The sequence below is a fragment of the Bacillus rossius genome, chromosome 10 (assembly GCF_032445375.1).
Source record: "Bacillus rossius redtenbacheri isolate Brsri chromosome 10, Brsri_v3, whole genome shotgun sequence".
Classification (NCBI taxonomy): domain Eukaryota; kingdom Metazoa; phylum Arthropoda; class Insecta; order Phasmatodea; family Bacillidae; genus Bacillus; species Bacillus rossius.
Genome location: NC_086337.1, coordinates 5,802,495 through 5,823,599, shown reverse-complemented (window position 1 = coordinate 5,823,599; position 21,105 = coordinate 5,802,495). Strand labels below are relative to the sequence as shown.

Here is a 21,105-nt window from a genome sequence, read left to right as displayed (position 1 = left end):
GACATCAGTTGGCACATCGGCTCTAGGGCTTGGGCCAGGTTCGAGTCCTGGGTGAATGTTTTTGATTGTTGGACAACCTTCAGGAATTCACTGGGGCCAGGGGCTGGCTTTTCTACGGGGCAGGGCTGCAGTGGAGCAGTTGGCTGCACTGCTGGTGCCTGCTCCACCTGCATGTCGGTGGCTGCAGGTGCCGCCAGCGTGATGGGCTGATTTGTAGTCGGGGAAGGGGGGGGGGGGCGCCTTCTCGAGGGCTGTTCCTGCCGCGGGGCCAGCTGTTCCACCGGGGGGTTTCTCCCCTTTCCATTCTTATGCCCTGTTAGGTTTTTCTTCAGGGGCCTTTGTGGTTGGGGCTGGCCTCTAGGCCTCCACTGATTGGCGACGACTGGGTACTCAAGTTCGTACCTGTCGGCCAATACTGCATACTGATTGTACTGTTGGGGGGCGGGGTAGTTGGGGGCTCGCCACGCCTGTCTGGGGGGCTGGGGCTGGTACCCAGAGGGGCCCGCGTGTTGCGGGGGAGCTGCGGCACCGTGTCCAGATTGTCCTCTGTTCTAACACCATAGAGGGTGGTCAAAAATCGTTTCCCAGCTTCTGCAATTGCTTGAGGTTGTGAATCGTGATCAAAGAAGGGTTTGATGTCCTCTAAAAGGTGCACATTCTTGGCCACATGTTTCACTATTTTCTTCTTTCCCAGCTTGTAAAATGAAGAAGTGGTGTCGCAACCACTAATGGCGTGGAGGAAAATGAGGACCTTTTTCAGGTCGTCGGCGAGTTTACAACTCTGGTAAGTGAATATTTTTTGTGTTGTTCCTCTTCCTGGTTTGAGGTAATAAATGTTAGCCGATGATGTGGCTAGAACAGTGAGGATGACCAACAAATCCATATCCTCACCGAATAGAGCAACCTTCTCATGACTATGGGCAACTTCGATGGCTGTGGTGACGATCATGTGGTCTGCATTTTCACGAGCTTGCTTGACTGATATGCCTTCACTTTCCAGCCTCTCAGTGAGCAAGTTGATGAGTCACACCTTGTTCCTGTCATTTGAAAGAAAGTGCTCCTGGGTCATCATCACCACCATTGACTTTGTGAAGATGACCTCAGGAGCAATGTGCCTCTTCATTCTGCGGAGCCGCTCTGCATATTTGATGCTTTTGGTACGCAGGTCTTCGGGGTAGCCATCGAAAACCACAGTGGTAGCTTTTCTGTTGTAGTGGCGTTTCAAGTAATCAACATACTTGTTGATAATACATTGAAAGACATCACCATTCTTTCATACCACTCGGTATAATAACAATCCTCCATCAATGATGTGAGCCGCTTCATCGAGGTTAACTTCTCCTATAGGATCAAAAAGTCATAAAGTACAGACTTAAGTACCTTCCTCATTCCAACATCATCGAATAGAGACATGGGAATATGGTGCCAGCTCGTATTGGAAGAATTCCTTTAGCTCTTCATCAGATTTCTTGAGGAGTGCGATACAGTGAAATATTGTCTCAGGATTGACTGGTACATCCTCCCCATGAATCGTAAACTTTGACTTGAAACCTTGAATCTTCATGACACGATTCTTTCTGACTGCCGTCGTCCCGGTAACGGAGGCTGTGTTAGCGGGTAAGCCTAGCAGGGAAGTCGGCTGGTGTACTGTTCGGTCCGGATGGGCGCCAGGGTAGCTTACAGCTAGTCCACGGTGGGTGTAGGTCGTCAGCCCCTGTGCAGCTCACTAGGCTCGCCGGCAGTGCAGAGTTCGCGTTCGGAAAACACTCACATATATATCTACTCACGTCTCACGTCTCGTGGTCTCACATCACCTGGGGTCTCACAGGGTCACACGTCCGTCCTGGGTCGCGCGCGGGTGAAGACTGACTAGCGATGGTGACTGCATGGAGAAGGGGTGTGAGGGTGTATTCCGCCAGCGGGGGCTGGTGCTGGCGGGGTGGGGACCGGGCTTTACTGCCCACAGAGGTACGATGTCAAATGCCCTCCCCCCCCCCCCCCTGGAGAAGCCCGGTCTTACCCCGCGCTCGGGCCCCCGCGGCGTGTTTGCACCCTCACTGCTAGCAGCAGGTCCAGGTGGGAGGCGCCTGTGAGAGCTGCCACTGGTAGGGTCTGCGCTCTGCTTCCCCCTGCATCCCTCATGGTGTACCTGTGGGCGGCGTCTCCAGACGAGGGCCCCTGGGATGTTTCCCATGTGGTATGCCTCCAGGTACCTGGGTGGCCATCGTACTCGGCGGGGGTGGTCAAGTCGACCATCTCCTGCCCGAATCCCCAGAGGTTGTGGGCTGTCATTGGTCTTAACGGTGGTTACCCCATATTCGGGTTGCCCTCGCGTTTGTTGCAGATGGCATTGACTCCTTTCCTGCTCTGGGCTTCCTACCGAGGGGCCCATCTGTGGGTCCATTGATGCAGCTGTTTCTCTCTCCGGGCCGATTTGGACTGATGATGACCGGAAGGGCACCCTCTCCTGCTCAGGGATACCTGGTGACATGTCTGCATTGTTGGTTTCAGAAGACTGATAGCGCTGGGGACTCCCTGTTTTGCCACCATTTGCGACCTCGGGCCTCGCCATGGACAGCTGGGGTTTTGGCCTCTTGGTCCAGGTGTTGTGGGCCTGTCTCCTGCATAGTCCTCCACGAAGGGGGGGGGGGGGTGCGGTGACTGTCGGTGTGGTCCGATGGGTGGTTCTTCATCCAGGTCGCTCACATACATTGTGAAGGTGGCTCCTTCTAGGGGCGCAAGGTGGCCCCAGGCACCGCGAGTTGGCGACTCCAGTGTTTCTGGGTCTAGCTCCTCCGGCTCAGTCACGACCGGTAGGGTGGGCAGCGTGCCATCAGCTTCACGCTCAGATTCCTCTGCTGAGACATCTGTGATGCTGAATTGCCCCAGGTTTTCTTGTTGAGACTGCGATCGGCACGGGGTTTGTACGTCGGGTAGTACGCTATTCCTCCCAGCGGAGGGTGTTTGCGGTTCATCCGGTTCCCCCTGTGACCTCGTGTCGACAGATGGGCAGTTGGGATTCGGTGTCCCTGGGAGCCTGTCTCCTGGGAGTGGGGCGAGTCGTAGGTCATCCCGGTGTATTTTCTTAACTCGGCGCCCACCTAGGCATACCTGGTATGTCGTCTGGCCGAGCCGTTTCTGAACGGTGTAGGGCCCGCCCCATCGCAGGGCTAACCCCGCGCAGTAATTGCGAGGGGCAGCTGACAACGGGTGGACCCGGACATAGACTTGATCCTCGGACTGCACCCCAGGAGGGGGTTGAATTGTTATAGGTGTGATCTCCTGCACATATGCCCATTGCATCTGGCATGCGCCCTCGTGTGCTAGGTTGCGACGCTGGGCCCATCCCTCCAAATTCTCCGCTGTGTGCGGAACCCTGTGAGTGGTCCACTCCCTGGGCAGTGGCAGGTTGCGCCCCTGGACCATCTCGGCAGGTGTCATACCGGTGGCGGCGTTCGTCCGGTGCCGGACATAAAAGAGTGCGTCTGTGAGGTGTTGGTCCCACTGGGCATGGTCCTGGCCCAAACGGATGCTGAGTTGCACTTTCAGCTCCTGGTTCCTGCATTCCGTGGGGTTGGCCCACGGGTGGTAGGCGGGTGTAGTGTCGTGCCGGATTTGTTGCTCTCCACACCAGGCCTTCCAACACCGGCCCAGGAACTGACTGGCATTGTTCATGAGAACAGACTGTGGGTAGCCCCAGCATGGCAGGAACTCTGTGCTCAAGATCTTGGTGATCGTGCCTGCACGTTCCGACATGGGTAGGCCTCCGTCCAGCGTGTAAAGAGGTCGGTTACTATGAGGATGAAGCTGTGTTCTCTAGGAGTTCGTGGGTAGGGCCCATCACGTCGAGCGCTAGTGTTTGGAATGCCGTGGTGCGCTCGCGGGGCCTCTATTGTTCCTCCCCGTCTCGTCTTCGAGCCTTCCGTGACTGGCATATCTCACACTCACGCACGTAATCTCGTACATCGTGGGTGACTCCAGGCCAGTGGTAGAATTGACCCACTGCCCGTCGTGTTTGGTCAGTACCTGGGTGGCCGACCAAGTCATGGTAATGGTGGAAACGTGGCACAGCCTCCCGTGCCTCGGGTGGTACATATGTTTTCCACTCGACCTGTTTCTCGGGTGCACGCTGCTCCCTGAAGCCATACCCCCTAGGTGGCTGGTGGATAGGTCGATCATGGGTGGTGGGGATCTGGTGTTCCGCTACTGTGGTGCGTCGGAGTGGGCTGGCCGAAATGAACACACTCTGCCTCTTGCAGAGTACCTGTTCAATGGCGGCTTGATACTGTAGGGGGACATTGTGGTGTAACTGTCTCAGAGTCAGCGGCTCACTAGGTGGTTTAGGTGTGAAGCCTATGCCATACACTGTGAACCATTTTGGTATTCCCACGTGGACGCGGGCCGACTTTAGCTCCACTACAGTATCATGTGCTGCTAGCCATGGTTGTCCCAGGACAAGGGCCTCGTGTATATCTTCCACAAGGGGAGTCACTATGGTCGTAAGGTCCCGAAGGCTTACCTCAATCTCCGTCTGGCCCACCGTCACTCCTGGCCGTGTGGTGGTCGCTAGGTGCAGCTCCGCATGGTGAGGCTGGAGCGCCCCTGGTGGTACGAGGCTCGGGGTGATGAACACATGGCTGGCGCCTGTGTCCACCAGCGCTGCGGCTGGCCATTTACCCTCCACTGGTATGCGCAACAGGTGGTCTTGCAGTTGGAACAGCTGGCCCAGGGTTGGCCTGGGGCCAGTTGTGCTCCCGATAGCCAGTGGTGCCAGTGGGGCCTCCAGTGGTGGGGCGGTTGGTGCCCGGGAGAGTGTTGTGGCAGGTGGTGCCGATGATGTTAATGGTGCTGGGTGTGTGGTAGGTGGTGCCGGCATGGCTGGTGGTGCGGATGGTGGTCTTGTGAGGGCGGGCTCCTCAGTTCCGCGCCCCCGGTGGCCCGTTTCCCGATGAGGGTGTCGTCTGGTGCTGGCGTTGAGATGGAGAGAGGGGGCACTCACGATGCCAGTGGTATGTTTGGCTGGGACAGCCTCGTTGGCACTGTGGTGGCCGGTCATATTCACGTGGCTGCGAGTGTTCACGGTAGCCCTGTTGGTTGCGTACCATTGGTGGTGCTGTCGCGCCCTCGACGGCCCGCTGTCATCTGGGCGGGGTTTGCCACTCGGTTGCCCTAATTGGTTGGTTTGTCGGCTGGCTGCACTGTGTTGTGAAGTGGCTGCTGGTGATGGTCGGGAGCGCAGAAGTCAGATCCGTGTTTGGGGCGATCCGCCGGAACAACTGTACTTTGTGGGCGATGAACAGCTCCACTTGCTCCCCGTCCTGCTGCTGTTCCCCGTAGAATTGGGACATGCAGAGTACCATCGCTTGGCCGGTGTTAAACCGCCGGGTGAGCTGGTCCACGAACTCGTGCCACAGCATGTCGAACTGGCCCCAAAGGCTCCACTACTGCTGTGCGGCGCCTCGTAGCTGTTCGCTCGTCCATTGTGCCCACTCATCAACCGGTACCCTCGCTCGCGTCAAGCGTATGTTGCACTGTTGCAGGAAGGCCCTTGAGTCTTCGTGTGATAGTCCGCTGAACTCCCATAGCGTGGTCCTTCCGGCACTCATCTCCACATGTGGTGCTGCTACCCATAGTGGGCTCAGGTCGACCAGTGGTGAGTACTGTTGCACGGGCATCTGTTCGGAGCCGCACTGTGCACAGTTTTTACATAGGGTTGGTTTCGTGTCGACGGGTGCTGTCCTGGTGAGATTACCAGTGTTTGGGTTTCCTTGGGTTGGTTGCCAAGGAAGTGGTGGCTTCACCTCTATCTCCCCTCTCCAGATGGGATTCCCTGGTATGTCCCATGCATTGGACACGGTCTCACATTTGGTTGGAACTTTTCCCATGTCATGTGCACACAGGCACGTGTTGTGCCATGGTAATGTTCCCGTCAGTAGATCCATGTTTTTTGGCAAGGAGCATTTCGTACAGAAGATGGTTATTGTGTGGTGTAACATTGTGTTGGTGTTTCTATCAGATCTGAGGTGAGATGGTCAGTCGAAAATGTTTAATAAAAAATTAAAATTACTTTTAACATTGGAGTCTTTAAGAATCAAAACTAATGGAGTGGTGTCTGGTGTTTGTTTTGATCGTAACTGTTAGTTACATGGTCGTGCGCGCGCACCCTGTACTGAGGGGAGGCATGGTGGCCCCTTGCCCGGACGACCGCACAAAGGGGAGAGTGATAGCTCTGGAGGGGAGGGGAGTGGGAGGTTGGGTCGTGCTATAGTTGTCTGCACGCGCAGCATCGAGGAAGGAGTGTGGGACGCTGCCCGGACAATCGCACAAAAGGGTGGGCGATAGCTGCCGGACGATCACACAAAAGGGAAGGCGATAGCTGCCTGGACGATCGCACAAAAGGGAGGGTGATAGCTGCCCGGACGATCGCACAAAAGGGAGGGCGATAGCTGCCCGAACGATCGCACAAAAAGGAGGGCGATAGCTGCCCGGATAACCGCACAAAGAGAAAGGCGATAGCTCCGACAGGTGTTGGGTCGTGACGCAGGCCAGCTGCGTCGCTCTCTCCGCTGGAATGTTGCGGGGGTGGAGATGGGTGTTCTTTGTTCGCTGCGCTGGTCGCGCCGGCCTGTCTGACTCTAATCACGTCGCGCGCACGAAATGGCCGTTTCCCGCATACCGCTCAGCTTGGATGTTGAAAAGTTGCTGTAGAACACTGAAATTTTCTTGATTTTTGCCACACGAAGGGGCTCGAAATGCCATCGTCCCGGTAACGGAGGCTGCGTTAGCGGGTGATCCTAGTAGGGAAGTCGGCTGGTGTACTGTTCGGTCTGGATGGGTGCCAGGCTAGCTTGCAGCTAGTCCACGGTGGGTGTGGGTCGTCAGCCCCTGTGCAGCTCACTAGGCTCACAGGCGGTGCGGAGTTCGCGTTCGGAAAACACTCACATATATCACTACTCACGTCTCATGTCTCGCGGTCTCACGTCTCCCGGGGTCTCACAAGGTCACACGTCCGTCCTGGGTCGCGCGCGGGCGAAGACTGACTAGCGATGGTGACTGCACGGAGGAGGGGTGTGAGGGTGCGTTCCGCCAGCGGGGGCTGGTGCTAGCAGGGTGGGGACCGGGCTTTACTGCCCACAGAGGTACGATGTCATGACAAACTTGATTTTGTCAAAGTTTTGTCCCACCAAGGTATGCATGGACGAATTCCCAATTTCAAAGGCTCTGTGAAAGTTTATTGATTCATCTCCCATGACACCTGTACTGATGGAAATCATGAAGTCGCTTGCAGGAAAAGGATCGTGAGATTGAAACCACTCCACAAACTTCTGTACATCTCCATTATCACGCTGGACTCTAGCATCTCTGGCATCAACATGCTGCTCTGAGGTGGTGAATAAAACCCCGCTAAAATCCTCGACCTGTTTTGCCACTGTTGTAACTATTGGCATGGTGACTGCCCATCTGCTGAGTGTACTATCTGAAACACCACGACCATGACTAAGCTCTCCACTACTTTTTAATGAGCGCATGAGGGTCTGCTTAATGGTCATGTCAGACCAAATCCCACTCCAAAATTTATCAGATCTTCTGATTGTTAACCATCAATTCAGCACATACCTCTCATACTCTTTTTGAGATAGTTTCTCTTGTAGGTCCATCAGGTCTTGCAGATAGAGCTGCGCTGACTTAGCATACAAAAAATGCCCACTTGCATGGAAATAGGGCAACATCTTCTTCATAGCACTCAGATGCAGCTCCCAGTCACCAGTTCTCTCTGCCTGTATTAACTGCTTCATGAGGGTGGTAATTTTGAAGTAGAGCACCCATAACTTGGCAGTGGGACAATTATCCTCCAGTTATTCGATTTTCTCAGTGAACAGCTGCTTCAAATATTCGTGATCAAGTTCTTCCAAGGGAGTCTTTGGATGGGAAGGTTCTTCTGAGTCCTCATTACCCCTTATTTTCGTAAGGATGACATTTGCAAGAGCCAAATTGCAGAGATTATGTGCACGAACTGCCCTTGAATAAGCACACCCAGCCATCATTTTTTCTGTTGATGCTTGGGTATAAGCAATGCTGAATAGCTCTTGCAGCCCACTTCCATTCATGATGTAGCCTATGGTTCCCAGGTACGAAATTAAAAGATGAAAACCCCCAACCGTACAATAACTATGTTCAACTCAGAATCGGGAGTGGAAGATGCCACATTCTCACGTGCCTTTAGATAGAGAGGCTGGTTAAATGTGACAAAACAGACATTTTTGTCAAGGATCTTGCATTTTTCAACTGCTGAGAGAAGTGAAGTATAGATGGTGTCATAGTTACTGGGAGGTGCATTGATGAATGGAAGGAAAACTGCAAGTGATGTTGAGTAGGGTTTTGAGGACATGAGCTGCTCCATAAAACCATTCCAACCTGGGAGTTCATATCCTTTCCTTTTTCCCATAATCCAGTCTAAATCAGCCTGTTGAATGATCACACTGGAGAAATTTTCCCTCAAGTCCTTAAACACAATGTTTTTGATTGGTGCTCTGGTTTTTTCAATTGTTTTTATTGGAATCACACCAAATTTTCCTACAATGCTTGCTTTTGGAACAGTACTGACTCTATCTGTAGATTTACTACTTGAAGATGCAGAAATCACTGGAGTTAAACAGTGGATACCACCCATAGCATGGGAAGTATTTGAGCCATCTATGGTGTCAACATTGACATCCACATTGTCCCACACAAATTGGGAAAAAGGGTCTGGCTGAACAGAGATGGGTGAATGGTTCATACATGATACCTCAAAAATTCTGGATTCCTCATAGGAACAGCAGAAACCTAGTCCATTGGCTATTTGAATCAGATCCTTTGAGCCATATTTCCTGGCCAGGAGAGCCCCGACCCCAACATGGAGAGGTTAATGGAACGACCTTGGTCTGGTGGCTGATATTACTGCATGAGCGATAGAAGTCACTTTGGTTTTTTTTTCTTTTATAAGTGTTCCTCGTTTGCCTTTCAATATGATAGAACGAAGCAATACCTGCAAGGTTTGTAGAACATCATCCTCGCAGGTTTCAACACAACATTGTGGGTCTGGATAGGCATCAAGGGAGTACACTTTTGCACGGATATCTTCCCTGATTATGTCAGCTGCATCTCTAACAATTCGTAGGCGTTCTTCCTCCTCATTCACTTGTTTAGATTCATACCATTGTTGGGTCAAAATTTTGTAGCCAGTATTGCGGAAACAGAGTACTGTCTCTCGGTTTTGACCAACTGATATAATAATGTCACTCTTGTAATGGTCTTCCAACCTTCTCTTCAGTTGTTTATCGGTCGCTTTAGGGCCAGAAAAATCTTTCATGATCTCTTTCATCGAAATATGTTCTCAATGTAATTGCAAACATGTTCAAAAGAAGCAGTGATGTTTTCATCTGGGGGCCTACCCTTGGAACTCGTTGGGTGAACAGGTAAAACAAATTTTCTCATGCTGTTCTGATGGTATCTCCCATCATTGGCAACCAAATCACTCACTGTGGCCAAGCGTGATTTGACTTCTTCCGCCCACTGGTCTCCCCGGGAAGCTACAGTTTCTAATACATTGTTCTTGAAATTTATAGTGGTTATTAAACTGACATTTACCCGCCGATTAACATTCAGTTTTAGTTGTTAGGAGATGATATCACTGGCATCCTTGTTACAAAAAAAAAGTGTTCTGAAATTCTACCCCGACTGACCTGCTTGGCAATGAGGTATTCTACTCCCACTTGCTTTTATTGCAGCAGTCACATTCTTCGCCCTGGTGTAAGATTTATGATATGAGATGTGTAGCTTTACAGTCTCACATGTCTGAAAGCGAGTATGCTTTCCATCACCTCGTTTCTTACTGCACTCAACCAACATTCTGATTCCTCTTGCTTTCACAGTCACAGCCTCACCCTTCTCTATTGTCACTTCACACACAGCACACGTATCCGTCATATTGTATCGCGCGGAAACATGTTTATCATATAACTGTAGGTCACTTTTATTGTGCTAGTTTTGCTTGCATTTGTGTGGTTTGATGCCTTACCTGCGATTTGTGGGCGCAGTTACGCTGTGTCCGAGGCGTAGTTGCTTGAGGCGCAGTGTGATGTCTCTGCATGTCGGGCGCCCTTTGGCGCTAGTGTTAAGGTCAAGTTGTGAGCAGGGATTTATTTTTCGGCGGTTGATACAGTGTAGGAATTTTTTGTTTGGCAGTTAGTGCCGTGAATGTTGTTAGATTGTTACCAATCGAATTCATGCCTTTTTGTGTTTGCTTCAAGTGTAGTTGAAACCAACCATTTCTGCTATTGTTGAAAACTTGTCCAAAGTTAACCTGCTGTAGTTTGGTAATGCATTGGCCGAAAAATTCGCTCTTGAAACCATTCGACGCAAAAATTTAATTCTTAAAAAATGTTATGTAAAATAACTGTTTGATAAAATGGTTAGTTCGAAATATTTTAGAAAAACTTATATTAAAACGAAAATTATTCGTAAAATTAAAAAATTTATACGTCTTTCACCATTCGTAGTTTAACAACGGGTGGTCCAAAAAAAATTATCCTGGTTTTATTCTACACAAACTTTAGTGCTCTACAACTTTTATAAAAGGTACATTTTCAAAATTTTGTTAAGTTTAGGAGATACAAGTGAAAAACTGCTAAAGTATCCCTTTTGGGGGTACATTTTCAACCCCCACCACATTTCCACAATTCCCCCGAGGGGGAAAACATAGGAGAGTCATATTGGACCATAAATGAAACCATTGATGCAAAGAAAAAACCTTTTGTAAGAATTATTTCCGAATTGGGTGATTTTTGTATTTAACGCTATTGTACTGGCCTACTGAGGAGGTTAAAGTATCAGTTGATGCCGCTATCGGTGCTCCCTCTGAGAGCACATGCCATTATGTGTCCTCAACACCTGATCAGTGCCGTGCCACGAACACGCCCATGCGTGCAACGTAGTGGAGTGCCCCCAATGGCATGACGTCAAACACGGCCCCCTACGTGTGCAAAGCGCCCGGCCGAGTGTGGCACTGCGCATCTAGGTAGTCTGTGTACATGCATTTGATAAAACAATCAAAAACTAAAACTTTTAAAAGAGCCAATAATTATTGTTAATTAACTAATCATTTTGTAAACCAATATCGTTCACAAAACTCGCCGGAATCATCTTCCAGCGCTCCGCAGTTTCCCGCGGATTTTTCCCCCTCCCTGGCCCGGTGGCCAGGGAGAGGAGGCAGTAGCGATCTAGCTCTCACCTGGGCTGGCAGCCCCGCGCACGGGGAGCATTAATCTTTCGCGCCATCTCCACGTTAACAGCAATAGGTAACTATCTTCAAACCTTTTCAACAGCTCCCCGGTCGGCCCAAACCAGCCGTACGATATTTTGTGCGGGCTTTCGTTAAAATGTGTGACTCGCCACCGAGTCTTTCCAGTGCTACGTAAGTGAATTTATTTAGGCGACCCGTCATGGCGCCTACACCTTACGCCTTTAAAACTCCCCTCGGGGAACTAGTTCATAGCCCACGCGGGGCGGCACAGTGCCGAACGCGAAACAGAGTTTAATAACGATTCATCACCTGGGACGTGCAACGGTCGCGGACGAGATATCCTGCCAGATTCCGCCGCGCCCGTCCCCAGCATAACGTGGCCCTCGCCACCACATGGATTAGCCGCCTTTGTGTGACCACCTGAGTGGGACACGTTAACTTCACCCCGAACTCGGGACTAGCCCTTAGTGAATCTAGTGTAATATTTCTTTGTTAAGTGAATATGTATAACCAGACATTAATGTACCCGTGTTACATCCCGCACAAACATCCATGTGTGCAGAGACGGGCTTGCCCCTCTCCCGAATATTCGTCTCGTAACGCGCCGTGTTACCTACCCCTCTTAAAGTACTAGCCGCCGGGCTACCGAGCGACCGTAAAGAGTACCGCCAATTGAAGTGGTGTAGGCTGAGTGGAGGTCGACGATGATGCGGCCAGTCGCGTGAGAGTGCCATATGTGACGTAGAGAAGTGTAACGTGAGCGATGTAATAAATCTGTTAAACGTACATGTGTGTTTTCTCTAATACGGCGTCCTGGGAGGCCATAACAGCCCGGGGGGCCCTTTGCCGACGCGTCTCTGCCTGCAGCCACGAGGCCAGGAACCCCGCCCTTGAGATCAAAATTCTTTAAACCTTTTGAATTCACGTAATTTCAAAACAGGCAGCGGGGACGGCGTAAAATTGTCGCCCAACTTGTGTGGCTAAAATATCATCAAACTCTTTAGACAAACAATCCAAGAAAAACAACACGGAAAAATTAGCAGACAAAGGGCTCGAGTAGGGATAGGGCAACAGCGCGCAACGTGGCAACACCACGCGACTGAGCGGCGCTGCGCCAGCCAGACAACCTCCCCTCCTCTGCTATCCACTCCCGCACTACAACCCTCCCCTCCTCTGCTCTCTACCACCCCTCACCCACAAGTCACCCTGCTCACCACCCCTCCCTCACTTCGCTCCACCCTCAGGTCAGATGTGAGGGGTGACGTCACACGGCCGGGCCGCCACGGAATCGGGACAGCGACGTCACGACCCGTCGCCCGGGCCAACCTACCGCGGCGCGATGCAGACTGACGTCACGATTGACATGGGCGAGTGGTGGAACACGTACTTATTGACATGCGGGGCGGAAGGGACCGCGCGAACAGAAGCGCACACCACACGGGAATGCGGCGCGCGGGAAGAGATGGCCCAGGTCAAGAGGGAGTTCAGTATTACGTCGGCACGACGCTGCCATGCAGTGGGGTGCCATCGCCAGGTCAACAAGATAGCCTACTGCCACCAGTGCGCACCACTAGGCACCGCACGTGCATGGAAGCACGTGAATTTCTAAACTTTCGCGATGGCCGGTTCATGTGCACGACTTGCGAGGGCAAAGTGAACTCGCCCGCACCCGTGACCGTCGTGATCGAGACTCGACGGGACAACATCCGGGCCAAGCTGCCAGAATTCTCGGGACACACATAGGAAGACCCAGAGAAGCTCACACGGGTGTGCCAGGTACGGCATCTCTAAGGAAGAATGGACGGAACGCGTCACCGAGCAGCTTAGGGGACCTGCAAGGGACTGGTGGGCCATGACTGGCGAATTCGGCGTGGAGTGAGAGGACTTCGCGTCAAGCCTGGAAGCCCGGTTCAAGGCCGCCCACGCACGCGCCCAGTGCCAGCGCGCCCTGTTCTGTGAGCCGCAACGAGCAGACAAGGACGTGGAAACCTTCATCCGATCCAAAGTGAGGCTACACCGAAGCCTAGATGCCGGCGGGCAGACCAACGCGACGCTTGACGTAGCGGTAGAACTCATAAAGAGGGAGCTGCGCCCGCACCTGAGGGGGGCCGTGGACAGGGAGCTCGAGGACTTCGACCAGCTGGCAAAAGAAATCGAGCGGGACCTACGCCTGTCACCGCGCCCGCGGGACACCGCAGCCTGCCGATGGGGGGCGTCTCCGCCACCCATGACGGCCCCGGAAGATGCTTGGGCAGTGGTGCCGTACGTGAACCCCCCTTCCCCTCCCGGCACCACCCGCCGGGGGGGCGAGACGAGGGAGAGAAAGGCCACGACGCAACCCGCCACGCACTCGGCCAACACCGCCACACAGCGGGCCGCGTGCGCTAACCCGCGGCCAGATGGACAGCGGGACCGGCCCCCACAGTGCTGTTACTGCAGGGAGGAGGCCTACCATTGGCACGAAGTGTGCCCCACCCGGGCCGCGCTGTGGCAGGATCGCCATATCGGCGCGACACAGCCGGGAAACGCCCACTAGGGAACAGGATACCGGCGGGCTACTGTTCCTGGATCACGGCCAGCGCATCACCCACGAGGCCAGCCTGCACAGCACCATCGTCGCCCGTCAGACCAGGCAGTGGTGTTCCCCAGCACCCGTCGGCGCCCCGCACCGGGTCGTCGGCGAGCGGCGCTGCGGCACTGGTGCCCCCGATGCACCCAGCACCACCTGCGGGGCCTAAACGAGCACCACCGCCCCTACTGGGGCGAGCGGGAAACAACACGGACAAGCTGATGCGGGTACCCGTCCTGCTGAATGGCCAGCCCATCCACGCCCTGGTGGACACCGCGGCGAGCCACACGTACGTCGCGGCCCACCTGGTGCCCGAGGCGGACCTGGAGAAGCAGGAGGGAGGCGTCCAGCTGGCCACCTGGGGAGCTAGCGCGCTCACGATGGGGCGCGCCCAGGTAAGGACCGCCGTCAGGGATATGTGTAGTCGGACAACAGCCCTGGTGGTGCCGGAGCTGAGGGACGAACTGATCCTGGGACTACCGTGGCTCGTCCAGGAGGATGCCGCCATCGACGTAAGTGAGGGCAGGATACACGTCGGGCGTCAGGGGCGGAGGACGCTCTGCAGTGTCAACCAGAGGAGGACAACCCTGCCGGCCCCCGCCATCACCTTAGCAGACCTACAGAATGAGGTGCCCCCTGAGTACAAGGACCTGTTCAACGAGGTGCTGGCCCAGCAAGTGCAGGTGTTCGCCACCGCGGACATGTTGCGGCGTACCACAGTCACTTAACACACCATCCCGACACGACCCCACGAGCCCCGCTTTGTCAAGCCCTTCGGTTTTGGACCAAGGGAGCGGGAGGCGATTCAAACACAGATCGCGGAGATGTTGCGGGACGGGGTAATTGAACCGAGTGAGTCGCCGTACAATTGCTTGGTAGTAATGGCCAAGAAGAAGGACTGCTCACTCCGGTTCTGCGTAAATTTCAAGCCCATTAACACAGTCACCATCCCCGCCCCACCACCAATCATCAACATCACAGATGCCTTAGCCGGGTTGGGGAGGCAGGCATATTCACATTGCTGGACCTCAAGTCGGGGTACTGGCAGGTGCCCGTCTGCCCCGAGGATCGGCCGAAGATGGCCTTCACCGCTCCTGACGGCCGCAGGTTCCAATTCTGCGCCATGCCGTTCGGGCTGATGGACGCCACCGCGACCTTTCAGACCATGATGGTGCGCGTCCTGTACGGGTTCGTGGGTAAGTTGGCCGCGGCCTACCTGGATGACGTCATCATCTGGTCACGAACGTGGGAGGACCATGCGCACCACCTCGCCATGGTCCTCGAACGGCTGGCCCTCCATGGCCTGACCTGCACGCCCCACAAGTGTCATGTCGGCATGGTGGAGTTAGCCTACCTGGGGCACATGGTGAGCGCGTACGGGTGCCACCCCCTGCCAGCACAGCTCGATCTGATCGAGTCCAAGCCTCCCCCGCGTACCCGGAAGCAGCTGCAACAGCTGGTGGGGCTGCTCAACTGGCTCAGGAGCTTAATACCCAATTTCGCCGTAGTCACTGCCCCCCGGACCGACCTCCTGTCGCCAAAGTACCGGTTTCTGTGGACCCCGTAGGCCGACCACGCCCTGAACGCCATCAAACGCCTGTTCCGGGAATGTCACACCCTTGCTCATCTACAACCCGCAGAACACATATGACTGCAGACCGACACTAGCCAGGAGGGCATGGGCGTGGTCCTATATCAGCTGTGTCAAGACGGGTAGCGGCGCGTAGTAGAGTACGTCAGTGCCAAGTTTGGGCCGGTGGCGTGCCGCTACCACGTGAACGAGCAGGAGTGTCTGGCGGTCGTGTGGGCCGTGGGACGCTATCGGCAGCACCTCGAGGGTCGACCCTTCACACTCCGGACTGACAGCCAGTGCCTGAAGTGGCTGGATTCGGTACAGGGGCGCAAATCAAAATTCACATGGTGGGCGCTCACCTTGCAGACCTTCGATTTCCACGTAAAGCACGTGCCGGGCCGGGAGAATCATCTGGCCAACGTGTTGTCACGCCACCCCGACTTGGGCACCGAGTTCGAGGACGAGGAGAAGTGGGATGAGCTGTTGCCGCCACCAGGGACTTCACCTGACCAGCCCGAGGGGGAGGAAACAGCCACCCTGTATGCCACCTAAAACCCCGTGACCCCGGAGGTATCCCGACCCGACAATCTGGCCAGCCTCGTCCAGGTCGTGTGTCACGCACAACAGACAGACGCGGCGGCGCTCGCCGATAAGACCGCGTGCGGCCGGGCACCGCTCCTTCCAGCGGTGTCTGGACGGTGAGCTGAAGACGCGCGCCCCCAACGATATGGAGAGCTGGCGCACGCACGTGCCCGCCGCCGCCCGTCCGGCGGTAATGCACTTTTATCACGACCACGACTTGGCGGGGCACCCGGGGGCGGAACAGACACAGGAGGCGCTGCGGCACACCTTTCACTGGCCCGGGGTAGCGCGGGATGTACGGGAGTACATCAGAGGCTGTCAGCTATGCCAACAACGCAAGGTCCGGAGGGCCGACGGGGTCAAACAGCAACAGCCCCGCAGGCCGCACGCACCCTTCCACACTCTGGCGTTAGATGTCATGGGCCCATACCCGAGGACACCTATGGGGAAACGCTTCCTCGTGGTCATCACCGACCTCTTCACGCGCTGGGTGGAGGCGTTTCCCGTGTCTAACGTCCGGGCCCGGACGATCACCAACTTGATGGAGGGGGAGGTCTACTCCCGTTATGGCTTCCCAAAAGTCCTCCTAACGGACAATGGAGTCAGTTCATGGGCAAACAATGGCGGGCGGACTGCCGCCGTTGGGGCATCGCCCATCACACTACACCCACGTACCACCCCCGCGCCAATCCCACAGAGAAGAGGAATCAAGACATCAAGGCCCAGCTCCGGCTACGCCTGGGGGATGACCACACGAAATGGGACGTTCACTTACCAAAGATTTTGTATTGTCTGAGGCTGCGCATAAACGCTGTTACCGGCCACTCTCCCGCGGAGCTCGTGCAGGGGCAAAACCTGGCACTCCCGGGGGAGTGCCGCGTAGCCAACACAGCCACCGAGGACTGGTGGGGGGAGGAGTTGCGGCCCCAAAGCGAGGCCATGCGGGAGCAGGCGAGGGAGAGACAGGCCCAGTTCCTCGCCCACAAAATGCCCACCACCACACACGCCCCTGCCCCCTCACACCCGGACAGTGGGTCTACGTCCGCCAACACCACCTCTTGGCAGGGGCAAAGAATTTCTGCGCCGGGCTGGCCCCCAAGTGGTCACCGCCGCGGCAGATACTGTGGAAGACGGGGCCGTCCACCTACGCCGTATGCACCCCGAGCGGGCGCCCGGCCAAGGTGCACGGGGACGATTTATGGCTAGTAATTACCCCCCAAATACGTCAACCCCCCACGACCCCGGACTCAGCGGGGGCACGACCAGGGGCGCGGGAAACTCGTCGCGAGGCGACGACGCAACACCAGGACCGGGGTAAACCCCCGACACACCGATCGGCGAAGCTAGGAAAGACACACGAGGGACTCCGACTCTCCTGGACCCACTGACGTCAGCCTCCCGACGAGTCCAGACACCGCCCCCACTGACAACCAACCCAACGAGGCAGGAGAAGCGACACCCTCCCGTCACAATCCCGCTACCATCCCTCCCGACACGGGCGAGACCACTCCCATCATTAGTCACCCGGACGACGAGACGCACGTGCCAGAGGCGGACAAGGAGGACGAGACTTGGTGGCCACTAGACCTGAATCTGAGCACTTCATCATTCCGGGTAGTCATTGAGGAGCCAGAGGCCGAATCAGGGGAAGAGGAGGTAGCTGATAGGAGGTATCCACGCCGGAAGCAGCGTCTAGTACAACCCACATGCTGTACGGGAGAGCCATCAGCTGCGGGGAGAAAAGACGGGACAGTTGGCCCGCAGGCCAGGACAGTCAGGGGCACATGGAACCTAGACAGGCAGGCCGACACAAGAACGGCCCGACCCCGTATGGACCGGCGGGCCCCTTCGCACCTGGACGACTACAACATCACTAGCAACCAGGCCGCCAGGGAGACAAGCGGTGACAGGGAGGTCAGGGCCCCCAATCGTTTCCGCCCGCTCAAAACTGAGCACCCAGTTCCCCGCGCCTGACTAGGCCGCACTCGCCATGCCCCCGCCCACCTCCGGGACTACTTCTTGGGTGCAATCACGTCGCTCGCCTGGGGCACACAGCCAGGAGCTTCAGGCATCCACATGGGGGGGGGGACCACTCTAGGGACCCGACACCACCCGGGACACGGTACAATCCACCACAAGGGGGGCCCCTGTTCACCTGGAGGAATCACACCTCGCCCCAGTGCACTACTCACAACTTAATCATACCCGTGTGTAAACCAGTGCAACGTCAGAGTGCTGCGATCCAATGTGTGTAGATGTGTTGAGGCACAGAACGGCCTCGTCGAGGGGGGGGGGGGCATTTGACGCCGCCGTCGGTGCTCCCTCTGAGAGCACAGGCCATTATGTGTCCTCAACACCTGATCAATGCTGTGCCACGAACACACCCGTGCGTGCAACGTAGTGCAGTGCCCCGAACGGCGTGACGTCAGTCACGGCCCCCTACGTGTGCAAAGCGCCCGGCCGGGTGTGGCACTGCGCATCTAGGTAGTCTGTGTACATGCATTTGATAAAACAATCAAAAACTAAAACTTTTAAAAAAGCCAATAATTATTGTTAATTAACTAATCATTTTGTAAACCAATATCGTTTACAAAACTGGCCGGAATCATCTTCCCGCGCCCGTTTGCCAGGGAGAGGAGGCAGTAGCGATCTAGCTCTCACCTGGGCTGGCAGCCCCGCGCACGGGGAGCATTCATCTTTCGCGCCATCTCCACATTAACAGCAATAGGTAACTATCTTCAAACCTTTCCAACAGCTCCCCGGTCGGCCCAAACCAGCCGTACGATATTTCGTGCGGGCTTTCGTTAAAATGTGTGACTCGCCACCGAGTCTTTCCAGTGCTACGTAAGTGAATTTATTTAGGCGACCCGTCATGGCGCCTACGCCTTACGCCTTTAAAACTCCCCTCGGGGAATTAGTTCATAGCCCACGCGGGGCGGCACAGTGCCGAACGCGAAACAGAGTTTAATAACGATTCATCACCTGGGACGTGCAACGGTCGCGGACGAGATATCCTGCCAGATTCCGCCGCGCCCGTCCCCAGCATAACGTGGCCCTCGCCACCACGCGGATTAGCCGCCTTTGTGTGACCACCTGAGTGGGACACGTTAACTTCACCCTGAACTCGGGACTAGCCCTTAGTGATTCTAGTGTAATATTTCTTTGTTAAGTGAACTTGTATAACCAGACGTTAATGTACCCGTGTTACGTCCCACACAAACATCCATGTGTGCAGAGACGGGCTTGCCGCTCTCCTGAATTTTTGTCTCGTAACTCGCTGTGTTGTCTACCCCTCTTAAAGTACTAGCCGCCGGGCTACCGAGCGACCGTAAAGAGTACCGCCAATTGAGGGTGGTGTAGGCTGAGTGGAGGTCGACGATGATGCGGCCAGTCGCGTGAGAGTGCCATATGTGACGTAGAGAAGTGTAACGTGTGCGACGTAATAAATCTGTTAAACGTACGTGTGTGTTTTCTCTAATACGGCGTCCTGGGAGGCCATAACAGCCTGGGGGGCCCTTTGCCGACGCGTCCCTGCCTGCAGCCACGAGGCCAGGAACCCCGCCCTTGAGATCAAAATTCTTTAAACCTTTTGAATTCACGTAATTTCAAAACAGGCAGCGGGGACGGCATCACAGTTGACACTATTGTGCGGAAATTTTGGTGTGTGCTCAACAAGGAATTTTAAGTTAAAGTTCGGTTGTTTTATTTAAGGCCAGTTGAGTTATGTAACTTAAACGGGTTTAAATATTTTGTTAAATTTAATTCATTACTAATCTCAGCCTAAATTTTGCTAACCTTTTTTTTTAATATCAAACGATGGAGGTGAAATTGGGCCTAAATGTTTTTATTTTTTATCATTTTACTCATGAAACAGCTATTACCACGAAGTTATCACATAAAACCTAAGTTCTAAAAAATTTTCTTAATGCTCTTTAATTAGTTTATGCCAGCAGAAGCGCCGAGTATCACTTGTCAGTTGCATTCATAGATGGTTGCATTTGCTACCACTTACATGTTAACCTATGGTATTATTGAGTTAAATTTTTGTTTACTGTAATGTATGGAGTAAGTGATTTCGAATTTTTGAATGCTCCTTTAAAAATTTAAAACGGGGAAACATAGGGTAATATTTTGCTTTTTAGGGTACAGGAACATAACCATATTTGGTAATGGTAATAGTAATTTTCTAGAGTATGTTTTCAGTGTAAAACAAAAGTTAAACTTCTGAAAATTGAGGCCTTTTCGGAACCACGAAGTTCGTGCGTAATACGCTTGCAAGTCGCAGGTAAAACGTTTGCACATTTATATCCATTAATTTTAATTTTACTTGTCTTCAATATTAACTGACTTTCGTGGAATGTTTAAAAAAAAAAAAAAAAAAAGAGCGAATTTCGTTAAAAAAAAAATACACGAAAAGAACATCTAATTTTTTTCTCTCGCATAAAGAACGGATTTATTGTTCAAGAACATTAAAATTAAATTTACGATCCACCACTTAAATGGCTTAAATGGCCAGGGTAACGAGTTAAACGAAATTTGGTATTAAAAGTCTTGGTTCAGAATTTGATATTCTTTCGCAATCGTTCATGGAGTTCAGCAATTACGTTCCTCAGCATGTTCTGCATATCATGTTTCATTAGCGAGGCAGATTGTGCTGTGACATTTTTTTTTTGTATTCATCTCTGTCATGTTTCTAAAACCGGTGTCTGAGGTTCAGGTTGAGCACCGAGGTCTCTTGCTGGATGTTTTGGAACATCTTTGATTGGTTACTATCTTTACAGGATGTTTGGAGTCAGCCTCCTTAGTTGAATTGCACACTTTGTGGAAGGCAGTTATCGTTCTGATCTCTTATCTGATGGTGATAACATTGTGAGCTCACCTTCAAACACTTCTCAGGGGTGGATATTCGGTCAACTTTGTTATTTTATTTTTATCCAATAAAAAGTTGGATTCTGCATTGGGTTCATATTCATCTCTATCATTTCCGCACCAACTTGCCCCATTTATGAATCACCATTACATTCTTTCACCTCATCTCTAAAATAATTGCACTCTTATCCTCTAAATCCTCATTGATTGCGGGGAATTCTCATTGAC

The 21,105-nt window shown here is 53.6% G+C and overlaps 1 protein-coding gene across 1 annotated transcript in view; it reads left to right on the top strand.

Moving 5' to 3' along the window:
- Positions 1-20,014: 20,014 nt before the first annotated feature.
- LOC134535742 (retinal rod rhodopsin-sensitive cGMP 3',5'-cyclic phosphodiesterase subunit delta) overlaps positions 20,015-21,105 on the top strand; it is a 71,048-nt gene continuing 69,957 nt past the window's right edge. Inside the window, exon 1 of the mRNA XM_063374974.1 lies at positions 20,015-20,293. The gene's annotated coding sequence lies outside the window, so the exon portion shown is untranslated. The remainder of the gene's footprint in view (positions 20,294-21,105) is intronic.